Genomic DNA, 22,548 nt, shown 5'->3' on the forward strand with positions numbered 1-22,548 from the left:
GGCACTTCTTAATGACTTACGATTGGGACTATGGACAATGTTGTCGGTGCTGGAACTATTTTCGACTACGACATGGACGGTGACAACATGAAGGTATCCATGGACATGGTTGCCAATGGTAATTGCTTCGTTCCTATTCCAACAAGGGAAGGTATGACTATGTTTTCCCAAGAAGTCGGTTCACATTTGTTATGGCCTCGTCATTTAGTCATTCCTCCAGACGAGAAGTAATGTGTTTTTCACAATGGATTTGGTTTAAATATATTTCATATGGATGAGATTTTATGTTTGTGGCAGATGAAAAGCGTGTACCAAGCTGATCCTCGATTACCGTCATTGACACTGAATACAAAGAGAGCACCAGTTACACTACGATTATTGCTATGGGAACTTGATTATATTGGGTTAAAAATTCAAATTCACATACCTGCTAAAGTTTTTGGGTATCAACAAAAATGTTGCATATTCCTCGAGGCACTCCAAGAATTTTGTCAAATGCAGCCTATATCAACCCAATGCATTGATGCATTCATGTTGTAAGTTACCTCTTTTGTACATCAATTACATAGTATAATAACATGTACCACACACTAAAATCGATTATGCTATTCATATTTGTAGTCACCTCTACAAAGTGATGGAAGAGAAAGGAACGTTAGGATCCTACAAGTTTGCAGACGCTGGCTCTATTTCAGTTGGTATAAGTAAAGACGATCGAGCACAGATCCTGATGCTAGATTGCTTGGGACCGACCATCGTCAGATTTTGATGTTTCCATACAATTCAGGGTATGTGCAAAACTTTTTTCAGTTAATGCACCTAATGAACTATATGACCTTCATTCTAAGTTTAACTCACATTTACCTATCAATATAGAAACCATTGGTGTCTAATAGCCATCGATTTTTCAAGGGACACTGCATATTAGATGGATCCTTTGAGAAACCGAATTAACAATGATGCCTCTGATGTCGTCCGGATGTATGTTGGAACTTTTATTTATGATAAAACAATAATGAGTTAATATATTGCATGTGAGACAATGATTGTATAACTTACGTAGTTTGATATGCATTCTTAGGGCTTTCGACATTTCGAACAAGAAGAAGCCTATTTGGAGGATAATCAAGGTATGAGAAGTAGGGATTTAGTATAAGAAAGAGGTAAACATACTTTATGTTTTGCAACTGTAACATAGGTATTTTGTTCTTCTTTTTCTTTGATGGATAGTGTCCGAAGCAAGGTGGCATTGTGGAGTGCAGGTATTATGTGATGCGATTCATGCGTGATATAATATTGTCAAGCAACAGGACAATCATTGAAGTAGTAAGTATTTCATTTTACCTTTTTGAACTACGTATGTTATTTACAACTGTTGCATAAATGATGAATAGATAGAAGGATCAACCTCGACATACTCACAGGACGATTTAGATGTCGTAAGAACGGTGTGGGCTGAATTCGTAAACCAATATATTTTATGTTCCCAATCTCAAAGGTAAAATTTGTAAATGAGACAACTTTATATGCTTTTTTGTGTGGATTTGATTACAACACGTGTTATTACGTTAACTATCTTGCAGTTATGGTAGGCATTGAAAGACTCTTTTGTTCGATCATTTTAGACATATGTTTTAGGAATCATGTTGACATGTACTTTGGATCTCTGTTCATAGTTGCGTTGACTATCCTGCAGTTATGGTAGTCATTGATAAGCTAGCTATTTTGTTCAATCTGCTTACACATGTTTTAGGAACCGTGTTGACATTGTTTTGTTTTGTTAATTTCTCGTTGACTTCGTTTACTTGTAAAGTTTTATTCGTAGCATAGGTGTTTGTGGAAGGGAGGAGGTAAGTCTATGTTTAGGTTTATTAATGGCCTTGGAAGTGGGGAGCGGGGCGGTGGGAGTGCTAAGTTCATGTTTAAGCTCAACTTTGTCTTTAGAAGGGGTGAGAGAGTGGGGAATTGGGGGGAGGGGGGGGAAGATACCTTTATGTTTAATAATGACCTTGGAAGGAGAGAGTGAGTTACTAAGTTTAGAAATGACTTGGATGGGGGGTTGGGGCTAGGGGTACGTTTATGCTTAAGTTTCAATTTGATGCAGACTAAAACATTGTTGGGTCTGTAAAGAATGAATCAAAACTTACATTTGCATTACTTATATATTATGCTTATGCTTATGAAGTCGGTGTTTTTATTTCTCTTTTGCGTCCCTTATGAATCTTTTACTAAGAAACTTGGTTGTATGACTTGGGTGGGAGGGGAGTGATACATTTATTTTTAATAATGACCTTGGAAGGAGTGAGTGAGATGTTAAGTTTATGTTTAAGTTTATAAATGACTTTGAAGGGAGGGCTAAGAATACGTGTATGCTTAAGTTTTAACTTTAAATCAGAATATTGTTAGGTCTGTAAAGATTGAATCGAAACTTATATTTGCAACCATGCTTATGCTTATGTACTCGGTGTTTTTTTCTTTTATCTTTTGTGTTTTTTATGGGTCTTTTATTAAAATCCTTGGTCATATGAACCTTGGACGCTTATGTTAAAAAGTTCCTATTTGGCATGTACTTAATGTTTATGCTTATGCTTATGCATTTTCCGTAATGAAAGTTGGCTAAGGTTCCTTTTCTTCAATTTTGTAGGTAGTTGAAGAATACATGGATCATGGTATCGATCGAGTTCATTCCTACATTAGTTTGATTAGATTGGGTCGTACATATATTACAGTTAATTTATCTTTTGGATTATTAGAAAACCTTTACCGATAATGTAATTTACATTTTTTTTATTATCAATATAATTATCTTCCAAACAAATGTGTCGTTGATTAGATTATTGGAACGCAGTTAGAAATGTGCTTGCCATTTCATCATTCTAAATCTAATAAGACAGAAACTTTCACGTTGTCTGCCAATGGTTGCCGATCGAGCTTGGTAGGGAGGTATTGGCCTCTTTTTTAATCCAATTTTTTAGCAGAGGATGAGTTTAACCTTTTTACACAAACTGATTTTGTTACACTTTTTGTTTTCCATATATGTATGTAGCCCGATTTGTTGATTCTCTTCTGATTTAATTTGGCTATGCTGTAATATATGTTGGGATTGCATTCTGTCTTCTTCCTTTATGTTGTACAAAATTTTGTTAGCCTTCCATTCTGTGTTATTTGCTTACTTTCTTTCAATTTACTTTGGTTTACTTGTTAGTTAGGTTTTGTTTGTGTTGGTTTAGTTTGGTTTACTTTGTTGACCTTCAATTTGTTTCTGCCCTTCATTATGTATATTACGATTTTGGAAAAATCTCTTTATTTGTGTTTTGTCTCTTCAATTGTTTGTCTTATCTTTTCATGTGTACTTGGTTGAAGAATAGCTTCCAATATCTACTTTTGACTGTTGTTTGACTTATCTTGTAGCCTACTTTTGCAGAGATTCCCCTGCCTTTTCTTGGTTGGGTCATTTATTTGCATATTTAATCCCCAATCCTCTATATAAACCTCCTTTTCTGCTTATGATTTACCACTTCCATTTCTCATTGCTTGGCTCTTTCCTTCATATTCTTATTCTTCTTTCGTAGGTAAATGGTTCTAAGCTTTTCATACTCTTTTCTCATCATACTTTCTACCTTGTTGTCTCACGGTTTTTGTCCTAGTTTGTCACCTATGTTTGTATGTCATCTATGTTTGTATGCCTTGTTCTCTCACGGTTTGTATGCCTATGTTTGTATGCCTTGTTCTCTCTCAGTTTCTGCGTTGTTCTCTCACCGTTTCTGCCCTCTTTTGTATGTCCACTATATTGTATGTTATGAACAGTTTTTTTTACGTATGTTGATGTCATGTTTATCACCTACCTTCTTCCTAATTTTTTACATGTATTTCTGCATTTGTTGTTTGTTTTTTATCCCTCTTAATTGATGTTTCAACCATGATGAAATCTGGTTCAAGTTATTGAACCGATTTCTAAACTCTGAGGCTGCTTAACATTTGTTTTCACATTTTATTTTTTGTTTTCAATGTTTTTTTTACTGTTTCAATATCGGGTCAGTGGTTCTCAATACAAGGTATGCACTTCTTCCATTTCTTTTTTTTTTTTCAATTATGTTGCATTTGAAAAACGTGTATTGTTTTCGACCTCACTTGTATACTAACTTGTTCATTTTCTTTTTTCAGAACATCCCCGATTATCCCACACTTATAAGAGGTATTATAACTTAGGCATATGTACATTAAACTTCTATGTTGTATTTCTTCATTTCATTACATTATAAATTATGTATGTACGTATTTTTACAGACTATTTGTTTTGTAATAATTTATTTTCATGGACATTTCATTTATATAATGAATTAATATTATTTTTCTTTCCATTGTATGTTTTCAACATCTATTTAAATTAAACTTTCACGGCCAACAAACGCCATTCGAACAAATTTTCATACCAATGTTTATAAATAAGACAAATAAAGCAAATAACTTAACAAATTAACATACCAATGTTTATAAGTTCACAATTTTTTTATGAAAAAATTTTCAAAGTTTTAACAATCCTCGTAAGTAAAACAAATAAAGCAATAAACTTAACACCATACTATAGTTATAAGTTCACAATTTTTTTATGAATATAAAGTTTTCAATGTTTTAATAATCCTTCTAAGTAACACAATAAAACAATTAACTTAAGACCATACTATAGTTTATAAGTTCACAATTCTTTTTGAATAAAAAGTTTTTAATGTTTGTACAATCCCTCGAAGTAACACAAATAAAGCAATTAACTTAACACCATACTACTTACAAACCAAAGACGTTCTTCTCTTACATACAAAAAAAATTTGAAAATAATATTTTTATCATAACGTTCTTCTCTCACCTATGATTTTTCTAATACCTATGACACGTTGTACTTACAATTTTCATACGGCCTTTAGAATGCAACCCATATTTTAAAATAACGTTCAAAACAAGTTATTTGTTTTATGTTACACAAACGAAGTAAGATTGAAACATTTGTACATATGTTATTTGTTTTTTGTACGTAAGTTTTAAGTAAAGTTACAACTTTTTGTACATAAGATGGAAACAATTCATACATGACATGTTATCGCATATTAAATAGGGGGGTTTAACAAATTACTAAGTTTAGGGTATTAGTAAGTGCGTAATAAGCTTTAATTAGGGATTTTTCACAATGTATATGGATATTGTACTAATTCACTTACTACATATTTTTTAGGAAACTTTACATAGTTTGTAATGGATCAACAAACACTCATTGGCGTCCTAACTACGTTCACGTTAGCCCAACGTCAGATGTTACTAACGTTGGAGCTATTAATGAACGATAATAGGTGTATCACACATACACCATCGGATACACGTCATAGAATAAGGCAGCTTACGTACTTTCGTATGATACACGAGTCAGATTTTATGTGTCGCCAAAGCACACGAATGGACAGGTGAACATTTGCAATTCTATGTCATTTACTTCGGACTGTATCTAGTCTTTCGTCCATCGAGATTATCGACGTTGAGGAAATGGTAGCAATGTTCTTGCACGTCCTTGCCCATGACGTGAAGAACCGCGTCATTCAAAGAGAATTTGTACGGTCCGGTGAGACAGTATCGCGACATTTTAACCTTGTACTGTTGGTTGTCATTCAACTATACGAGGAGTTGATAAAGAGACCTGTTCCGGTGACAAACAACTGCAATGATCAACGTTGGAAGTGTTTCGAGGTGGGCATGGTACAAGTTTAATGTATTTGAGCTTAATGTACGTGGCACTTATATCGGTGTGTTTATTACAACCTGCAGAATTGTCTTGGCACGTTAGACGGGACGTACATAAAGGTGAACGTTCCCGCAGCAGATCGGCCTACATTCAGAACGCGTAAGGGGAAAATTGTCACAAACATACTGGGCGTGTGCGACATGAAAGGGGATTTTGTTTGTGTCCTCGTTAGTTGGGAAGGATCTGCGGCAGACTCGTGAATTCTACGTGATGCCCTTTCACGAGAAAATGGACTACAAGTACCAAAGGGTATATCTTATTTATAATAAAACAATGTCGTTTTTTACTTACCTATTCAAAGCGCTTAAACGAATGTTTTAATAACATGATATTATTATCTATGCGATACAGGTTATCCAAACGCAGAGGGGTTTCTCGCCCCATATAGAGGCCAGTGGTACCATTTGCAAGAGTGGCGTGGTGCTGGAAATGCGCCAACAAATGCAAAGGAGTACTTCAACATGAAGCACTCCTCGACAAGGAATGTCATTGAGTGCGCCTTCGGTGTTCCTAAGGGTTGTTGGTCCATTCTTCGTGGAAAGTCGTACTATCCCCTACAAGTCTAGTGTCACACCATACTAGCATGTTGCTTGCTCCACAATTTAATCAACAGAGAAATGACATATTGCGACGACATTGATGACATGGACGAATGGGACTCCGTGTACGTAACGACCACTGCTTTAGAAGACATTCACTACATTGAGACGACAAACGAGTGGTCTCAGTGGTGCGACAAACTAGCCAAATTGATGTTTACTGATTGACAGTTTCGTAATGCTTAGATAAGAAAATTTTACATTACAAGTAATCGATTGTATGCGAATTTCTATCACCTGTAAAATGTACTATTGCATATGAAATGTACGTGTGCCTTTTGTTTGTGATTGTTAAATGTGAAATTGTGAAATTACTAACATACTCCATGTATTTCTTGTAATTTTTCATTCTTAGTATGTCAACCTCAAACCGTGCCCCGAGACATGTCTGGACAGAGGAGGCAGAGGGCTCTCTTGTGGAGTGTTTAATGAAGTTGGTGTCAATTGGGGGATGGAAATCGGATAATGGTAGGTCTCGACCAGGTTACCTGGCCCAGTTGGTACGCATGATGGCGAAGAAACTACTTGGATGTCAGGTCCGCACAACGACTGTAATTGACTGTAAAAAAAATACACTGAAGCGGACATTCCAGGCCATCATCGAAATGCAGAGGCCAGTGTGCAGTGGCTTTGGGTGGAACAATGAAGAGAAATGTATCATTGCGGAGAAAGAATTATTTGATAATTGGGTTAGGGTAAGGAAAATAATATAGACGTCACACGACGTTCGCAATGTACATTTAATTCATTTGTCTTTCATTCAGTACTTGTCGTAGAACGATGTGCGCGCATCTCAATCTTCACGCGCTTTAGAAGGTAGGGTCGGATCGAGTGGATCGAAGAGGAAGAGGGGAAGCCAGAGAGAGGTGGATGTTGATAATGTTTATTACACGCTCGACCAAACAAACGACCAACTCAGGATGATTGTCGAGTGGCCTGCACGCACCCTTGCTAATGACAATCATGTGCGCATGGAATTCTTCTGCATATTTCGTGAGATGCCGAAACTGACAAGTTTGGATAGGGTGTTGTTGCAAAGGCATCTTCTGTCTCGTATAGACGACTTGACGTGTTTCGTACTCATGCCTGAGGATGAGAGGGAGGGATTTTGTAGAGTCCTCCTACGTGACATGCCGAGATAGATTATGTTTGTACTGACATTTCTTGGTTTTTGTTTGCTTACTTCACTTTCTCATTTTTATGACTGTGGGTTACTTTTCCTATTGTAAACAACTATTTGTTTCCTTATGTACTTCTGTTGTTTATGCATACTTATTTTTGTTGTCCCTTGTACATCCCTTCAATTACACGCGTAATGTTTATTTTAAATATGTGATTACTTCACAATTTCACCCAGGTGTTATACCACGTAATTATATATGTTTATAATAGGGGGACGTCCCTATCGCTAATCACAATTAGCAAATAATTAATTTGTATTTCTAAAAAATGAATTTTAATAAAATTTTCACAATATGTTCATAAATTAATTACAAATTGGACAACTGTATTTACGAATTTAATAACATTACACATAGAATAAATTATTGGCAATAAGACGGGTTCAACGCTTTCGTAAAAAAAAAGTGTGCGATAAAATTATTTTTATCATATTTACAATCTCATTTAAAAAATATTATATTAAATAAATAAAAAATTATTCACCCAACCCATACAATACTTTCCCCAAATAAATTTTATTATAAATTCCACGTAAACCTACCCACCTAACCCTTTCCCCAAACATATCTTATCATAAGTTTCTCATAAAACTATTCACCTAACATTTCCCCCAAACACATCTTATCATAAAATCCCCATAACCCTTCCCACATAAAACTTCTCGTTCACACCTTTTTCATAACACTATCATAGCACTTCCCACATAACCCTTTCCCCAAGGGTTATGATAAAACTAGGTTTCTAAACCCTTCCCCCAAACAAGGGTTATGATAAAACTAGGTTTAACATAACACTAGTTTTATCATAACACTAAGCCTTCCATAAATCAACCCTTCCCCCAAACGCCCCCTTATAGTTTTGACAATAAAATGTTGATGAACCTTGTGTATACAAGAAAATCAACAAAGGTAAAGTAGGTTTCTTAGTACTTTATGTGGACGATATTCTTCTCATTAGAAATGATGTGGGATACCTAATTGACGTTAAAACTTGATTGTTAGCCCAATTACAAATGAAAGATTTAGGAGAGACACAATATATTTGTGGGGATCCAAATCATAAGGGATCGTAAAAACAAAATGCTAGCACTGTCTCAGGCAACCTATATCGATAAACTGTTGGTTCGATATTCGATGTAGAACTTTAAGAAGGATTTATTACCTTTCAGGTACGGGGTTCGCTTGTCTAAGGAACAATGTCCTAAGACACCTCAAGAAGTTAAGGATATGAGACATATTCCCTATGCCTCAGTTGTGGGCAGCTTAGTGTATATTATGCTCTACACTAAGCCAGACATTTGTTATACAGTGGGAATAGCCAGTAGGTATTAGTCTAACCCATGGTTAGACCATTGAACGACAGTTAAAATTATTCTCAAGTATCTTATGAGGACGAGAGACTTAATGCTTTTGTATGGAGCTAAGGATTTGACCCTTATAGGATACACTGGCTCTGATTTTCAAATCGATAAGGATTCTAGGAAATCCATATCGGGATTAGTGTTCATCCTAAATGGGGGAGCTGTAGTATGACGTAGCATCAAGCAAAGATACATTGGAGACTCTACTATGAAGGTTGAGTACGTCGCTACTTGCGAATCTTACGAATCAGCAAAAGAAGTACTTTGGCTTAAGAAGTTCCTGCATGATTTGAAAGTTTCTCCAAACATGAACATGCCTATCACTTTATATTGTGATAACGGTGAGACAGTAGCCAATTCAAAAGAACCTTGCAACCACAAACGAGGGGAACACATAGAGAGGAAGTATCACTTAAAACAAGAGATTGTGCAATAAGGGGATGTGATCGTCACCAAGATCGCTTCGGAGCATAACATTGCTGATTTGTTTACGAAGGTTCTCCTAGTTAAAGTGTTTTAGAGTCATCTAGAAAGTCTAGGTCTACGAGATATGTAGATTAAGTAATCTAGGGCAAGTGGGAGACGTGTAATGGATACGAGGATGCCCTAGTTTATTGTATTTATATATATACATTTTATGTAATATACTTGTACATTTTACCATTTCCAATATTTGAGGATTACTTTACTATGTACATCCCATAAAGACTAGAATTTTAGTCCAAGTGGGAGTTTGTTGGGTTTTATGTCCTAAAACTCATAGATAGTAAATATAATTCATCGATCGTTATTAATAAAGTGTTATTGTTATAATTTCAATCACTATAAGAGACGGGGGTATTCTCGACGCTCAAAAGCATCGGTAAAAATGAAAAATACGTCGGAAAAGGATATGTCGACGTACATCACGACGTCGGAAAGAACGTTGGGAGAACCGCGTCGGGAGAGGCTTTCCCGACGCCGTACCAACACGGCATCGAGAAAGCCTCTCTCGACGCCTAAATAAACGTCGGCAAAGGTGGCATCGGAAATACCTCTTTCCCGACAGACCTTATGCCAACGCACCTCGCGGCATCGGAAATGCCTCTTTTTCGACGTTTTTTTTCCCGACGTTTCATTGCGTCGGGAATTCCTTTTTATATATATTTTTTAATATTTTATTTCTATTTTTTTCCTTAAAATGTTTTGCTCAAATATTCACAACGATGTTCGGATTGCTCAAATATTTTTCCCGATATTTTGGATTAAATTAAAACAAATTGAACATAAATTAAGAAATTAAGAAATATACAAACATAAATTAAAAAAAGATTTAAAATTAATAATACGAATAAGTTCACAAAATATTACTAAGTTTAATACAAAAAATATAGTTCTCATAATACAAGAAAACACAAAAATAACAAAAAGTCTCCCAACGTGGTGCGTATGCGTCATTCTACACCTTCGGTCCTAAAAAAGATATAAAAGTAACTAATTTTAGTACATAATCATATATTGCAAAAACTTAAGAATAATAGAGACATATATACGTACCGCAGAGCTAGGGATCATGTGGTGCTCCCTGTTGTGCACGAGTTAATTCTTCTATCATCATTTTCATTGTTTTCACTTGTTAAGCTAACGCTTGGTGATTTCTATCTTGTACTTCAATCTGTTCCAAAGTTTCATGAAGTTTAGCTTGTAATTCAATCTCTTTTTTTCTTTGGACTACGAACAAGATGTCGACGAACTGCTTGCACTACGGACCTTTGGCTTGGGTCCACAACCAAGGCCTTTTGAGTAGTCTGGTCGTTTACCCAACACCTGATCGCATATCTCATCCTCAGAGAGTGGCTGAGTAACCTCTGGGGTAGGCTGGGATTGGAGTTCCAGCATTTGATTCTGCAACAAATTTAAAAACTATGTTAGGTAACGCGAAAAAATATATAATGAAAGTGGATAATTAATAAGGGCATAACTCACATGCGCATCCTCGGCGGCCTGCGACACGAACGTCCCAGCTCAAACATGTGATTCTCGGAACAACTCCATACAATCGACCGACTCTCCTTCTCTCTCAGCGAGCTCGTACTGTCATTGTAGAAACGACTTGGATCTGTTACTATGATTGTAAGGTTGCTTCTGTTTAGCAGCCTTGTTCGTCCGTGATTGCTCCTACACTAAAACCATTATATTGTTTATTTCTTATACATATTAAAACTTGTTATCATAATTAATTATGACAAATACCTGGAATGCACGCCTGATATAGTTGTCACAGAGGAAGTGCCAATCCTCATGACGTCCAACCAATGCGTTTGGTGGGTTGGCACGAGCCTCCTTCGGGTCGTTGTACTTTTTGAAATGTCTGTGACAATCGGCCCGAAACTCTTTAAAGGTCGTGAGCATCTGATGCTCAACAAACCTATTCATTGCTTAATCATTTAAATCAAGCACAAACAATCGTTACACATTACAAATATAACACATTAGATTGGTTAAAGTTAGATATGTTTAATCAAGCACAAACAGAGCTCTCTTTCTTTTCTTATCTTGTATTGAAGGATGTTAACTCATAACTGGAAAGTCCAACTAATCTAGTTGTTTTAATATTTCATGCCCATTCATTACCACTGGAGGAGCCTTACGCTCTACCTTTCCATCGTGTAGCCTACTTCTACGCCACACGTGATTCTGTGGAAGATAGCGTCTATGTCCCATGAAAGATATTCTACCTCGTATCCCGAAGGACGATCTATCACCCATGCATATAGAACATGCATGATACCCCTTCGTACTCCATCCTGATAGGTCACCATACGCCGGGAAGTCATTAATCGTCCATAACAAGGCTGCGTATAGCTGAAAGAACTGACTTGTAAGAGAGTCATACGTACGCACCCCAAAAGTCCATAACTTCCTCAATCAATGGTTGGAGATACACATCAATTTCCCTACCAGGAGATTTAGGACTGGGTATGAGCAGTGACATAAAGAAATTTGTCTCTTTCATGCATTTCCATGGTGGCAAATTGTAAGAAAGTAACACAACAGGCCACATACTGTACGAGGTACTCATTTGACCAAATGGGTTAAACCCATCTGAAGCCAAGCCCAAACGCCCGTTTCGTGGATCAGAAGCAAAATCAGAAAATTCAGAATCAAAGTGCTTCCACCCCTCTGCATCAGCTAGATATCTCAAGACATCATCTGTTTCAACACGTTTATCCCTATGCCATCTTATGTCAGCAGACCCTTCTTGTGATACAAACAAGCGATGTAATCTAGGTACCAAAGAAAAGTGGCGCAATACCTTATGCGAAATTTTCTTCCCTCTATTATGATTAACCTTGTACCTAGCCTCGCCACATGTAGGACAATGCTGCAAATCAGCAAATTCTTTCCAATACAATACACAGTCATACTTGCACGCGTTGAATAGTCTCATATTCCAAGCCCAAGTCACAAAGTTTTCGTTTTGCTTCATAAAATGAACTAGGAATAGTACTACTACACATTGAAAACGCTGCTCTTAAGAGTTCTAACAACATGTCGAACGACTTGTTACTCCAACCATTTAGAACTTTCACATGCATCAACTTAACCAAAAAATTCAACGACGAAAATTTAGAACAACCGGGGTACAACTCATTACGTGCTTGATTCAATAAGTCCTGAAATATATTATTTGTTCTATCTTCATCTATATTTACCTCAACATTTATCGGTATTTCATCTTCCAAACGAAATTCCTCTATTTCCTCTTCATGTTCAATAGGGGCATGTGATAAGCATACCAAAGATATCAACTTCTTCATTAAATTGCCTACTACTAGTTCCTTCATCAAAAGGATTACTACTAGTTCCTTCCTAAAAGTTTTATGTACCTCTAGAGCTTAATGACTCTCCATGATACACTCATTCTGTGTAGTAGGGGGATATTCCAATAGCCAGTAGATGTCATTCAACACCCTCTAATGAGCTCCAATTTAAATTTAAACATCTCTTGCATGGACACCTTAATCGTTCGTAGGCATCAACGTGAAACTTCACAAATTCTAAAAATTGGGTCACTCCATGTCTATACTCAAGGGAGAACTTATTTCTAAGTTTCATCCAACCCTTATCCATCGTTTAAGTCCCTAAAACATAAATAGGTTTGATTAGAAACATATCTCTCTCACTCTCTCACATCCATAACTTACTCCCCTGAATTTTCACTATTTTTCAATAATTAACTTCAAACTATAGAGGCTACCATAACTGCAGGATAGCCAACACAATCTAATTATTAGCAACAAAATACTTCAAGCTATCCTACTACCACCCCTTGAAATCATCCCAAACATAAGCAAATTCAAAACAAAAAAGGCTACCATAAATGCAGGATAGCCAAATCAAATCTTAACACACATATTACATTTTCAATTCAAAACATAAACCGCCCTTCAAATTTGAATGTAACCATAACCCCCTACAAACTTGAATGCAACCATAACCCCCCCTCCCCAAAAAAAAAAAAATCAATTTTCAATTTAACTTAAACCCCCTCCCTCCAATTCAATTTTCAATTTAACCATAAATCCCCCCCCCCCTCCAATTTCAATTTTCAATTCAACTATAACTCTCCCCCCCCCCCCTCCCAATTCAATTTTCAATTTAACTATAAACCCCTCCTCCCCCCCTCAATTCAATTTTCAATTTAACTATAAACCCTAAACCCTAAACCATTCAAATTTCAATTTAACTATATTAACCCCCCTCCCCCCCAATTCAATTTTGAAATTAACTATAAATCATAAACCCTAAACCCTTCAAATTTAAATTCAACCATAAATTACACACATTCTATACAAAAATACATTTAACAAAAAAAAATCTATTCTAAAAGAAAATCCTAAAACAATTCTCCTAAAAAAACCCTAAAACATAAATTTAAACTAAACAAATTTTAATCTTCCACTTACCTAAAGTGGCAGACGACAGCAAGGGACGGCAACGGAAGGCGGCGACGGCAATGACGATGGGAGACTAAAGCGCTTCGATCTCCTCCCTTTTCCCCTCTCGGTTTCAATTCTGTATTTTACAGAACTATAACGATTATAAAGGGGATTTCCCGACGTAGTCGCGCGGCGTCGGGAAATCCCTAAAAAGGCGTCGAAAAAAGGAGCTTCCCAACGCTCATTAAACGGTTTTCCCAACGCATTATCGTGCGTCGAGAAAACCCCCTATTTCCGACGTTGTTTCCGACGCACTGTGCACGGCGACGGGAATAATGTATTTTTTTAAATTAATTTAGCCTTTTCTCAATGCTACGTGGTCAATGCGTATTTGATGCGTCGGGAAAAAGTGTATTTTCGATGCCTCTCCAGATGCAGTGTTCATAGCATCGGGAATACAATTATTCCCGACGTTCTATATGCCTACGTCTTTGTTGGCATCGGGAATCCTCTGTTTTTTTGTAGTGAATAAGTGTTATTGATTATATTATTAGCCTTGTCTTAATAACCTAAATCTAATAAACTAACACCCTAAATTGTTTGATGAGTCTCGAACAGTATGTAGAGACATACAGGGATCGATGTTCAAGATTAGCTTAAAGGGTCTATAGTATAAGGATAAAGCTTAGTACATTATCCTTGTAACACTATGGATATGGCTCACTTTGTATTTGATACAAACGCAATGATCCAATGCGTTCGTGTAGGTGACATGCGAGTAAGGATATCCTATGCAATGAGTTTCCATAAGACCAAACCACGAAATAGTAACCACTAGATGTAACTTCGTTAACTAGTTGGATTTCTATTTCATTAGGATGACCTAGGTAACTTAGTCTTATTCTTGAGTGTATTATGAACTCCTATTCATGAGAGATTATCCTTTGATTTGTATGGGTGAGAGTGGCCAAATTGCCGATTCAATATGCTTATCATTTCGGGAACAAGACTGAGTAGGGAGCTGGAAACATAATCACACAAAATGGAATTCACTCATTCCCAACTTTAGAGTAAGTAAATAAGTGTTCCCTTAAATGGTGTCTCCATGACATAAGAAAAGGGCCCTACCTTCTCTATGGCAGGAGAGAAGTTTCTGTTTAATGCTTGGACCATAAACAGATTGTTCATTAGAGAAGCATTGGTATTTAAGGACTAGAAGTAACTTAATGGTAAAATGGTAATTTGATCCAGCTGGTGTTACGAACACTTGTGAACGACTAACTTACTGTTATTAGTCTATATCCGTAGACACATAAATATATCTACAATGAGAAGAGTTTAGTTGTGAGTTTTTAATGGAGTATACACACTGTTGACGAATATTGATTGATGTGGTTAACGAGTTTAGCCAATTAATCTCATATTGTTGTAGCTTCTAATCTATAGGTCTATTAGGTCCCTTCTTAGCTCATAAAGGATGATGAGATTTATCTATATTCGTTGTAGTTTGAAATGTTCAAATCTACTTTGAGAATTAATATAATGTATGGTGATATGCTACAATATAAAGTTTATATTTTAATTAAACTTTATTATACAAATTTAATTTTGGATATGGTTCAAAATTAATTTACGAGAGAATAAAATATTTGAATGAGTTCAAATATTAATTTAATATGAATTAGATTCATATTAAAACTATAGGTTAAAATTTAATGTGTATATATAATACACATTAAAACTATAGGTTATGAGAGAAATTTATATTTGAATATGATTCAAATTTGGATTAAATTAAATATAAGATATTTAATTTAGAAATTAATTAATTGAAGAATTTATTAATAGTTTAGTTTAATTTAATTTAATTAATTAAATAAATTAAAACTATATATTATACGAGAGATATTCATTTAAATATGATTTAAATGAAATATTAATTGAATATGATTTTAGTAGATTCAGAGTCCTTAACAACGTAAGTTTCCTGTTCTATTTTCTTTGTAATCTCTAATGTTTTATTTTAATTTTGAAAGCATGTTTAACCTTAAAACCTAGAAATTAGCTTCTTAATTATTTTTGTCAATGTATTTGGTATTTTTAAAATCTCAATTAAATTGAGTTTATGGTCTCTGTTAGTTTTTCTGCTACATAGAGCTCTCATCCCTTCAATATTTATAGCATAGTTTGAGTTAAACGTATTTGATTTATACTTGAGTTATAAATATATTACCAAGCACGACTTTCAAGTTTAGGAAGAGTTTTATGAGATTGATAAATAAGTATGCATGATCTAACTTTAAAAGCATTTAAGTTGAACATGTCTATCTAAACATGAGATTTTTGAGCTAATTATTTGAATCCTAAGTTTATGAAAATATATCTAAGTCATGGATAAGTTTAGGCAAAGCATGATGCAAGAGTGGCCTCAAGTTAAAAAGCTCTAGTAGCTAAGTACTAATTAAGCTAAGTTGAGACTTAAGCTAGCAAATCTTAAGAACAAAACATGATTAAATGTTCTGATATTTCTAAGAGCGATACTAGATACATGACTAAGATTGAGATTGAGATTATAAAGATGTTATGTGCACAAAGAAGATTATCCCGTTATCGATGTTAAGTGTAATCCATGACAACGATTTGGTCGTGAGTGTCGGGTGTGCTCCACTATAAAAAAGACGATGGGAGTACTGGATATGTCCTACTACATCGTAGAGTAAAGTTAGAAAGGAAGACGATGAGAGTACTGAGCGTGCGCTACTACATCATAGAGTAAAGTTAGAAAGGAAGATAATGAGAGTACTAGACTTCCTTTGATACATCGTAAAGTAAAGTTGGAAAGAAAGACGATGAGAGTATTGAGTATGTCCTACTACATCGTAGCGTAGAGTTAAAAAGGAAGAGATGGGAGTACTGGACGTGCATTACTACATCATAGAGTAAAGTTAGAAAGGAAGACGATGGGAGTACTAGACATGTTCTACTACATCATAGAGTAAAGTTAGAAAGGAAGATGATGGGAGTACTAGACGTGTTGTACCACATCGTAGAGTAAAGTTGGAAAGAAAGACAATGGAAGTATTAGGTGTGCCCTACTACATCATAGATCATAGAGTTAAGGTAAGAGAGGAAGATGTTGGGGTATCGGACATGCCCTACCACAACGTAGTAAGTCAAACTAGTTTATTCTAAGCCATGGTTTGCTTTGCTAGAAATATTTACCTAGAAAAGTACTTTATAAGATTGTATTATATGTGTTGCATATTTGTTTTAGTAAATATGTTTTGTTTTAAAAGCTATCACTCAAGGGACTTTATAGCTCATCCTTTTAATGTTTAATTCCCTTACAAGTAGAGATCATGGTTTTGACACCTGTTAAAGCTCTGCCTACTTACTAGAGTTTGACTAGATTTTTGCGTGGCTTATTCCATGCATGCATGATAATTTGTAATTCTTCTAATAGAATACTTAGCTGTCCTTGTCTGTAATATACTAGTATAAGAGTTTTGATTTGAATTTTGAAAATAGTGTTGTCTGGTTGGGACTTTGAACTTCTTTTTGTCCATATAAGACTGTTGGGTAAGTTGTCCCAAAGTTGGGTAAACCTGAAGATGTTTTGTAAATTATTTAAATTATTGTTTTCAAGTATAGACACTTTCTTCCGCATTTTATGTTTAAAGTCTTAAAGGATCTAGATAAGAGCTACAAGTTAAACAAAGTCGACATGTGTCATTAAAAGAAGAATGATGTTGGTTGGCTTCACAAACATTTTAGGTCGAGTGAGGAGCCGCTCCGGGATGAGATGTGACAGTATATGTATGCCAAAAAAGAGTAGTGAAAAATCTATATTACAATAGTCTCCACTCCAAACTTATATTATAATAACACAGTTTATAATAGTCTGCAACCTAAACACAAATAATAATTAATAACCCAAACTATAATCTTTACACCCGAAACACAGACTGAAATAACTCATATACTATTATAACCACAAACTATTATAACCCCTTAGGGAGTTTTAGCTATTTTTTTTATCTCGCAAACCTCTTGCAACTTTGAAACTACGAATGTTCAATCCAATTCAATTTCATACTTCTTTTAAGTGATTTAAAGGTATTATAGGGTCTTTTTACATATGTCTTAGGAAGTTTTAGCTATTATTGTTTTTCTCTCGTAAATATCTCACTCACATCTCGTAACTTCAAAACTCTGAATGCTCTATTCCAATTTAATTTCATAGAATGCCTTCTAAAATTTTCTTTGTCTCTCATCCCATACACTATCGTAAGGCATTAAAATCCAAACATGTGTCACCCTTAAAATACAAACTTTTTAATTCTTGGAAAAATCAATTTGAAATTAGACATTTCAAATTGCCATATGCAATCTAAAACCTATGAAAAGCTCCCTAAACATGTATGGAAGCACCCGAAATCACATAAAACAAATATATAATTGATATAGGATTTGGCAAGTTTGTAAGTTGTGAAATGTTTAAGATAAAAAGACAATAGCTAAAAACTCCTAAAACATGTGTAGAAGCATCCTAAATCACATAAAATAAGTATATAATTAATTTGGGAGTGAGCATTTAAAATTTGGAGTGTAAATTTTTTGCTATATAAATCATCATTTAACAAATATAGCATATTTAATTTGCATCATGTATTGTTGTTGCATTTTATTAGGAGTGTTTTTAAATTCATGACAACATTTGAAAACTAAAAAATTTGGTTTTCTAAAGCTTATTTTTGTTTTTGAAACTAGCAAAGAAATTAAATGTCTACTTAGAAAATAGGAAAGTAACCAATAAAAAACGGTGAGAAAAGAAGTATAGTTTTTAAAAATAAGAATGAAATGTGATTAGTAGAATCTTAACAGTCAATCCCCTATCAAATTTTACCAACCTCGTAGATTTTTGGATCTTGAAATTTGTTGGATTTCCATTTAGCTTTTAAGTGTGTTAATTTGCAATGTTTCGTGATTTAGAAGACATAAACAACCTTTGAGAAAAGAAATAAAATATAACACAATAAGCAGGGATCCAAGAGAAATCCAAAGCATTGTTTAAAGCATAAATGGCAATTGCAATAGGGTATAGTACACATACATTGGTGATGTGATAGAAAATGAAAATAGAGTATTCGCCATCGACTCGATTTGGAGCATTCATGTTGAGAAAGACGAAAATATCTTTTTCTTTTGAAAAAAATGGTAGGCAATAACAACTTATGGATCTACTACATAGTACAAAACTTTATAGAACCTATTATTGTATACCAATGAGTTCTTCTTTTTCTTTTTGATATAAGAAGTAGTTCACCTTAAACATTTTTTAATACATATTTATGAACCTATTGTATACTAAATTGGAAGCCTAGGTTCTCTTGGATATATAAGACTCAATTTGTGTACGACCATATAAGATTCAATTTGGTATCAAGTACATTAGTTAGCATTAAAAAAATAGATTAAATTAACTTAGGTACCATACAGTTTTAAAGTTTATCAACTTTTACGAAAAAAATCCAAAGTTTAGAGATTTGTATTACACATTTTTTTAAGTTTCGAAAAATGATTTAGAACTAAGTTTAAGTTTAATTACTCATATATATGTAAATGTAAACAATCAATGGTAATATCAAAAGTGAGTCCCAATTAATTATGTTTGTCGCAACTAGTTTGCTAACATTTTGTAATCATGATGAATGATGAAGCCCATAATTCAAGCTTGTAATAATTTGATTGTGGAAGAGGGAGTGATGAACCCAATTACCATTAATAATTAAGTGAGATACGTTACTTTTCTTTTGTGTGAATGTTCGAGAATTTCAAGATTTTTACCATCACACAATTACCATTCAAATAGTTTTGGTTGTGCCTAAAATCAATAACGATAGTCGTAAATGAATGACCATAAACTAATATGATATTGAGTATTGGTATTTGATGAATGATATGAACTGAGACTATGTCTTTTTTAGGGATAGTTACAAATGTAGCAATTATATTCAAAATAATGAAGTATATAACAACATTTTTTAAAAATTGCAAATATGGTAAAATCTATCAAAATCTATCGATGATAAGAATCTATCACTGATAGACCATGTAGTAAATGTTGATCTATCACTGATAAGCCATAAGAATATATCCACGATAGATGTTTATCACTAATAGACTTTGCTATATTTGCAATTTTTTAAAAATATTGCTACATACTTAATAATTATTCTAAAAGTTGCTATCTAGCTAATATAATTACCTTTTTTTTACCACTAGGACAACAACTCAGTTTAATATGTAACGTTTTATTAATTTAGATGGAAGTTATTTGGATTTGATTAGCATGGGTTATTGTATGGTGTTGTTAGTTCATAGGTAAATGGTCATGTAGCAGATACATTAGACATGAAGTACTATAAATAAGAAAATTTTTGTTTACGGAAAAAAAATTACATCATAATTTTTTTGATTGGTCGGGTCGGGGAGTAAAGAAAAACCACTCAATTATATCCATGCTGTTTTTCTCCTTTGCCTACCATTAATTTGGTGTCACTTGGTCCTTCGCGGACACAACATTTCTTTGTCTCTACTTTTTCCTTCTCCCTATCATTCCGCCATGGAGAGCATAGTTGAGTACAGAATTGAGAGATTGTTATAGCAAAAAATGGTTGATTCAGACTTGGCACCCCGGTGGTTAGCAAGGGAGATGGTGGAGAAGGATCAAACTAAAGAAGAGTAGTTGAGGTCTCCACGCTAAAATGGATGGATGATGAATAATTCTCCCTTTTATATATGATGAACCTTTTGTTGGAGTCGACCACATTTTTTTTTGTTCAAAACTGGTTCGTGTGTTCGATCAATAGTGATAACCCAACCATGAATTTTATATTAATGACCAAGTGCACAATTTAGGGGAGATCAAGGGGCACCATAATAATAACCCAATAATAATATGACGTTTAACCCTCTTGTTGCAGTTTCCTAAATGAAATAATATATATATATATATATATATATATAGATATATTCATCTAATCTCAATGCTAAACTAAATCAATATTGAATTAAACTATCTGCGAAAAAAAGTTTTAGGTTCAACAATTTATAAACTAAATCATTCATTTAACATGCAACATTATATTCTACCTCTAACATCTAAATCCCACTTAGAAGAAAATTGATTACATATATTTTTTTAAAATAAGTGAAAGAAGAAATAATAGGAGAGAAAAACCAAAACTCAATAAGCACGGTTATTAGCCATTTTCTTCGAAACATATTCTTTAAAATTATAATAAATTCTGTGATTAAAAGAGCAATTAAACATAGGAAGTCTAAATTAATTAACTCATAAATTATTTTAAAAATATAATTGATCAGTTACATATTCTTTTCCACCAACAAGATTATGAAGGAATATGACCATTTTCAAAATGTTGCAAAATGAGCAAAAAATATTTACAAATTATAGTTAATAGATACTTATCCATCCTAATTTAAAATTGATATATGTTAGTAGATAATTTCTGAAAGTACAGATGAGGAATGAAAATCATTGTTTTTTTTTTTTTTTTCTTTCTCCTGATTAAGAAAAATGGATTTATAGAGTAGAGGAGTGGATGTGGGATTGGGATGAGTGGGTTGGAAGATTGAGCAATAATGTCCAAAGTGGCATTGAAGAAAGGGGAGGAAGCAACCTTCTTAAACGCTAAAGCTTTGGGTTTATTAATAATGTTTTTCTTTAATTACTTAGTTTGCACTTTAATAAAATGATAAATATAGAGTAGAGGGTTTGTGTGGTTTAAGAGTGTTGATTATCTTACCTGGCTGTTACACATATTATAACACCCCATTCCTTACAGCTATAGATACCGTGTAAAGTTCATTACTGTTTGTCTTTGTCTACATGTGATGATTTTGACACTCCTTCTTGCCCTTCCATTCTCCTTCATTTTTCTCTTCCTTTTTATAATAAATATTTTAATTTTATAAATAACTTATAATAATACCATTTCATGAATTAGGTTTAAATTTGTTGCTATAATTATAATTATTGTCATTTCATAGCGGTTTGGTAATTCTTCAACTTCTCCACCAAGAAAATCCCACCTTTGGGTGAAAATGAAGACAAATATGGAAAAGGGAAAGGCTTTCTTTGGAACCACTCTTGGGATTAAAATAAAATTACACTTTTTTTTATTTATAAAAAACATCTAAAATATTTACGAGTATAAATTATTTAATTTTTTTTTGCTATATTTTTAAATATTTTCAACATTCTTGTCATTGAAAACAATTTTTTAAAATTTTACATTAATAATTATATTATATATGAAAATTATTTTAAGTGATCCAAACTGTTGAAAATATCTATAAATATAGCAAAATTTAATAGTGTATTGGTAATAAATAATATACTCATTGATTGATTTTTATAAGTGTCTATCAACATCTATCAACGATAAATAATAATAATCTACCAGTGTCCCTTTACATCTATCAATGATAATTTATAGCATTCATACATATTTTGGTTCATTTGGTTGTATACGGAAATAATCCTACCTTCAATTCTAAACTTTTATAATAGACTTAGTTTAGAACTAATTTAATTTTAGAAATCATTAATATTAGAAACATAATTAGTAGAAGGTTTCCAAAAGTATGAATAAAATTTTCATTTTCTTT

General features: G+C 33.8%; 1 long non-coding RNA gene across 1 annotated transcript in view; it reads left to right on the forward strand.

The window, feature by feature from the left end:
• The first annotated feature begins 1,228 nt into the window (after window positions 1–1,228).
• LOC127149065 (uncharacterized) overlaps window positions 1,229–22,548 on the forward strand; it is a 71,133-nt gene continuing 49,813 nt past the window's right edge. The window contains exon 1 of the long non-coding RNA XR_007820296.1: window positions 1,229–1,326. This is a non-coding gene — a long non-coding RNA (uncharacterized LOC127149065). The remainder of the gene's footprint in view (window positions 1,327–22,548) is intronic.

Source organism: Cucumis melo, chromosome 4 (genome assembly GCF_025177605.1).
Source record: "Cucumis melo cultivar AY chromosome 4, USDA_Cmelo_AY_1.0, whole genome shotgun sequence".
Taxonomy (NCBI): domain Eukaryota; kingdom Viridiplantae; phylum Streptophyta; class Magnoliopsida; order Cucurbitales; family Cucurbitaceae; genus Cucumis; species Cucumis melo.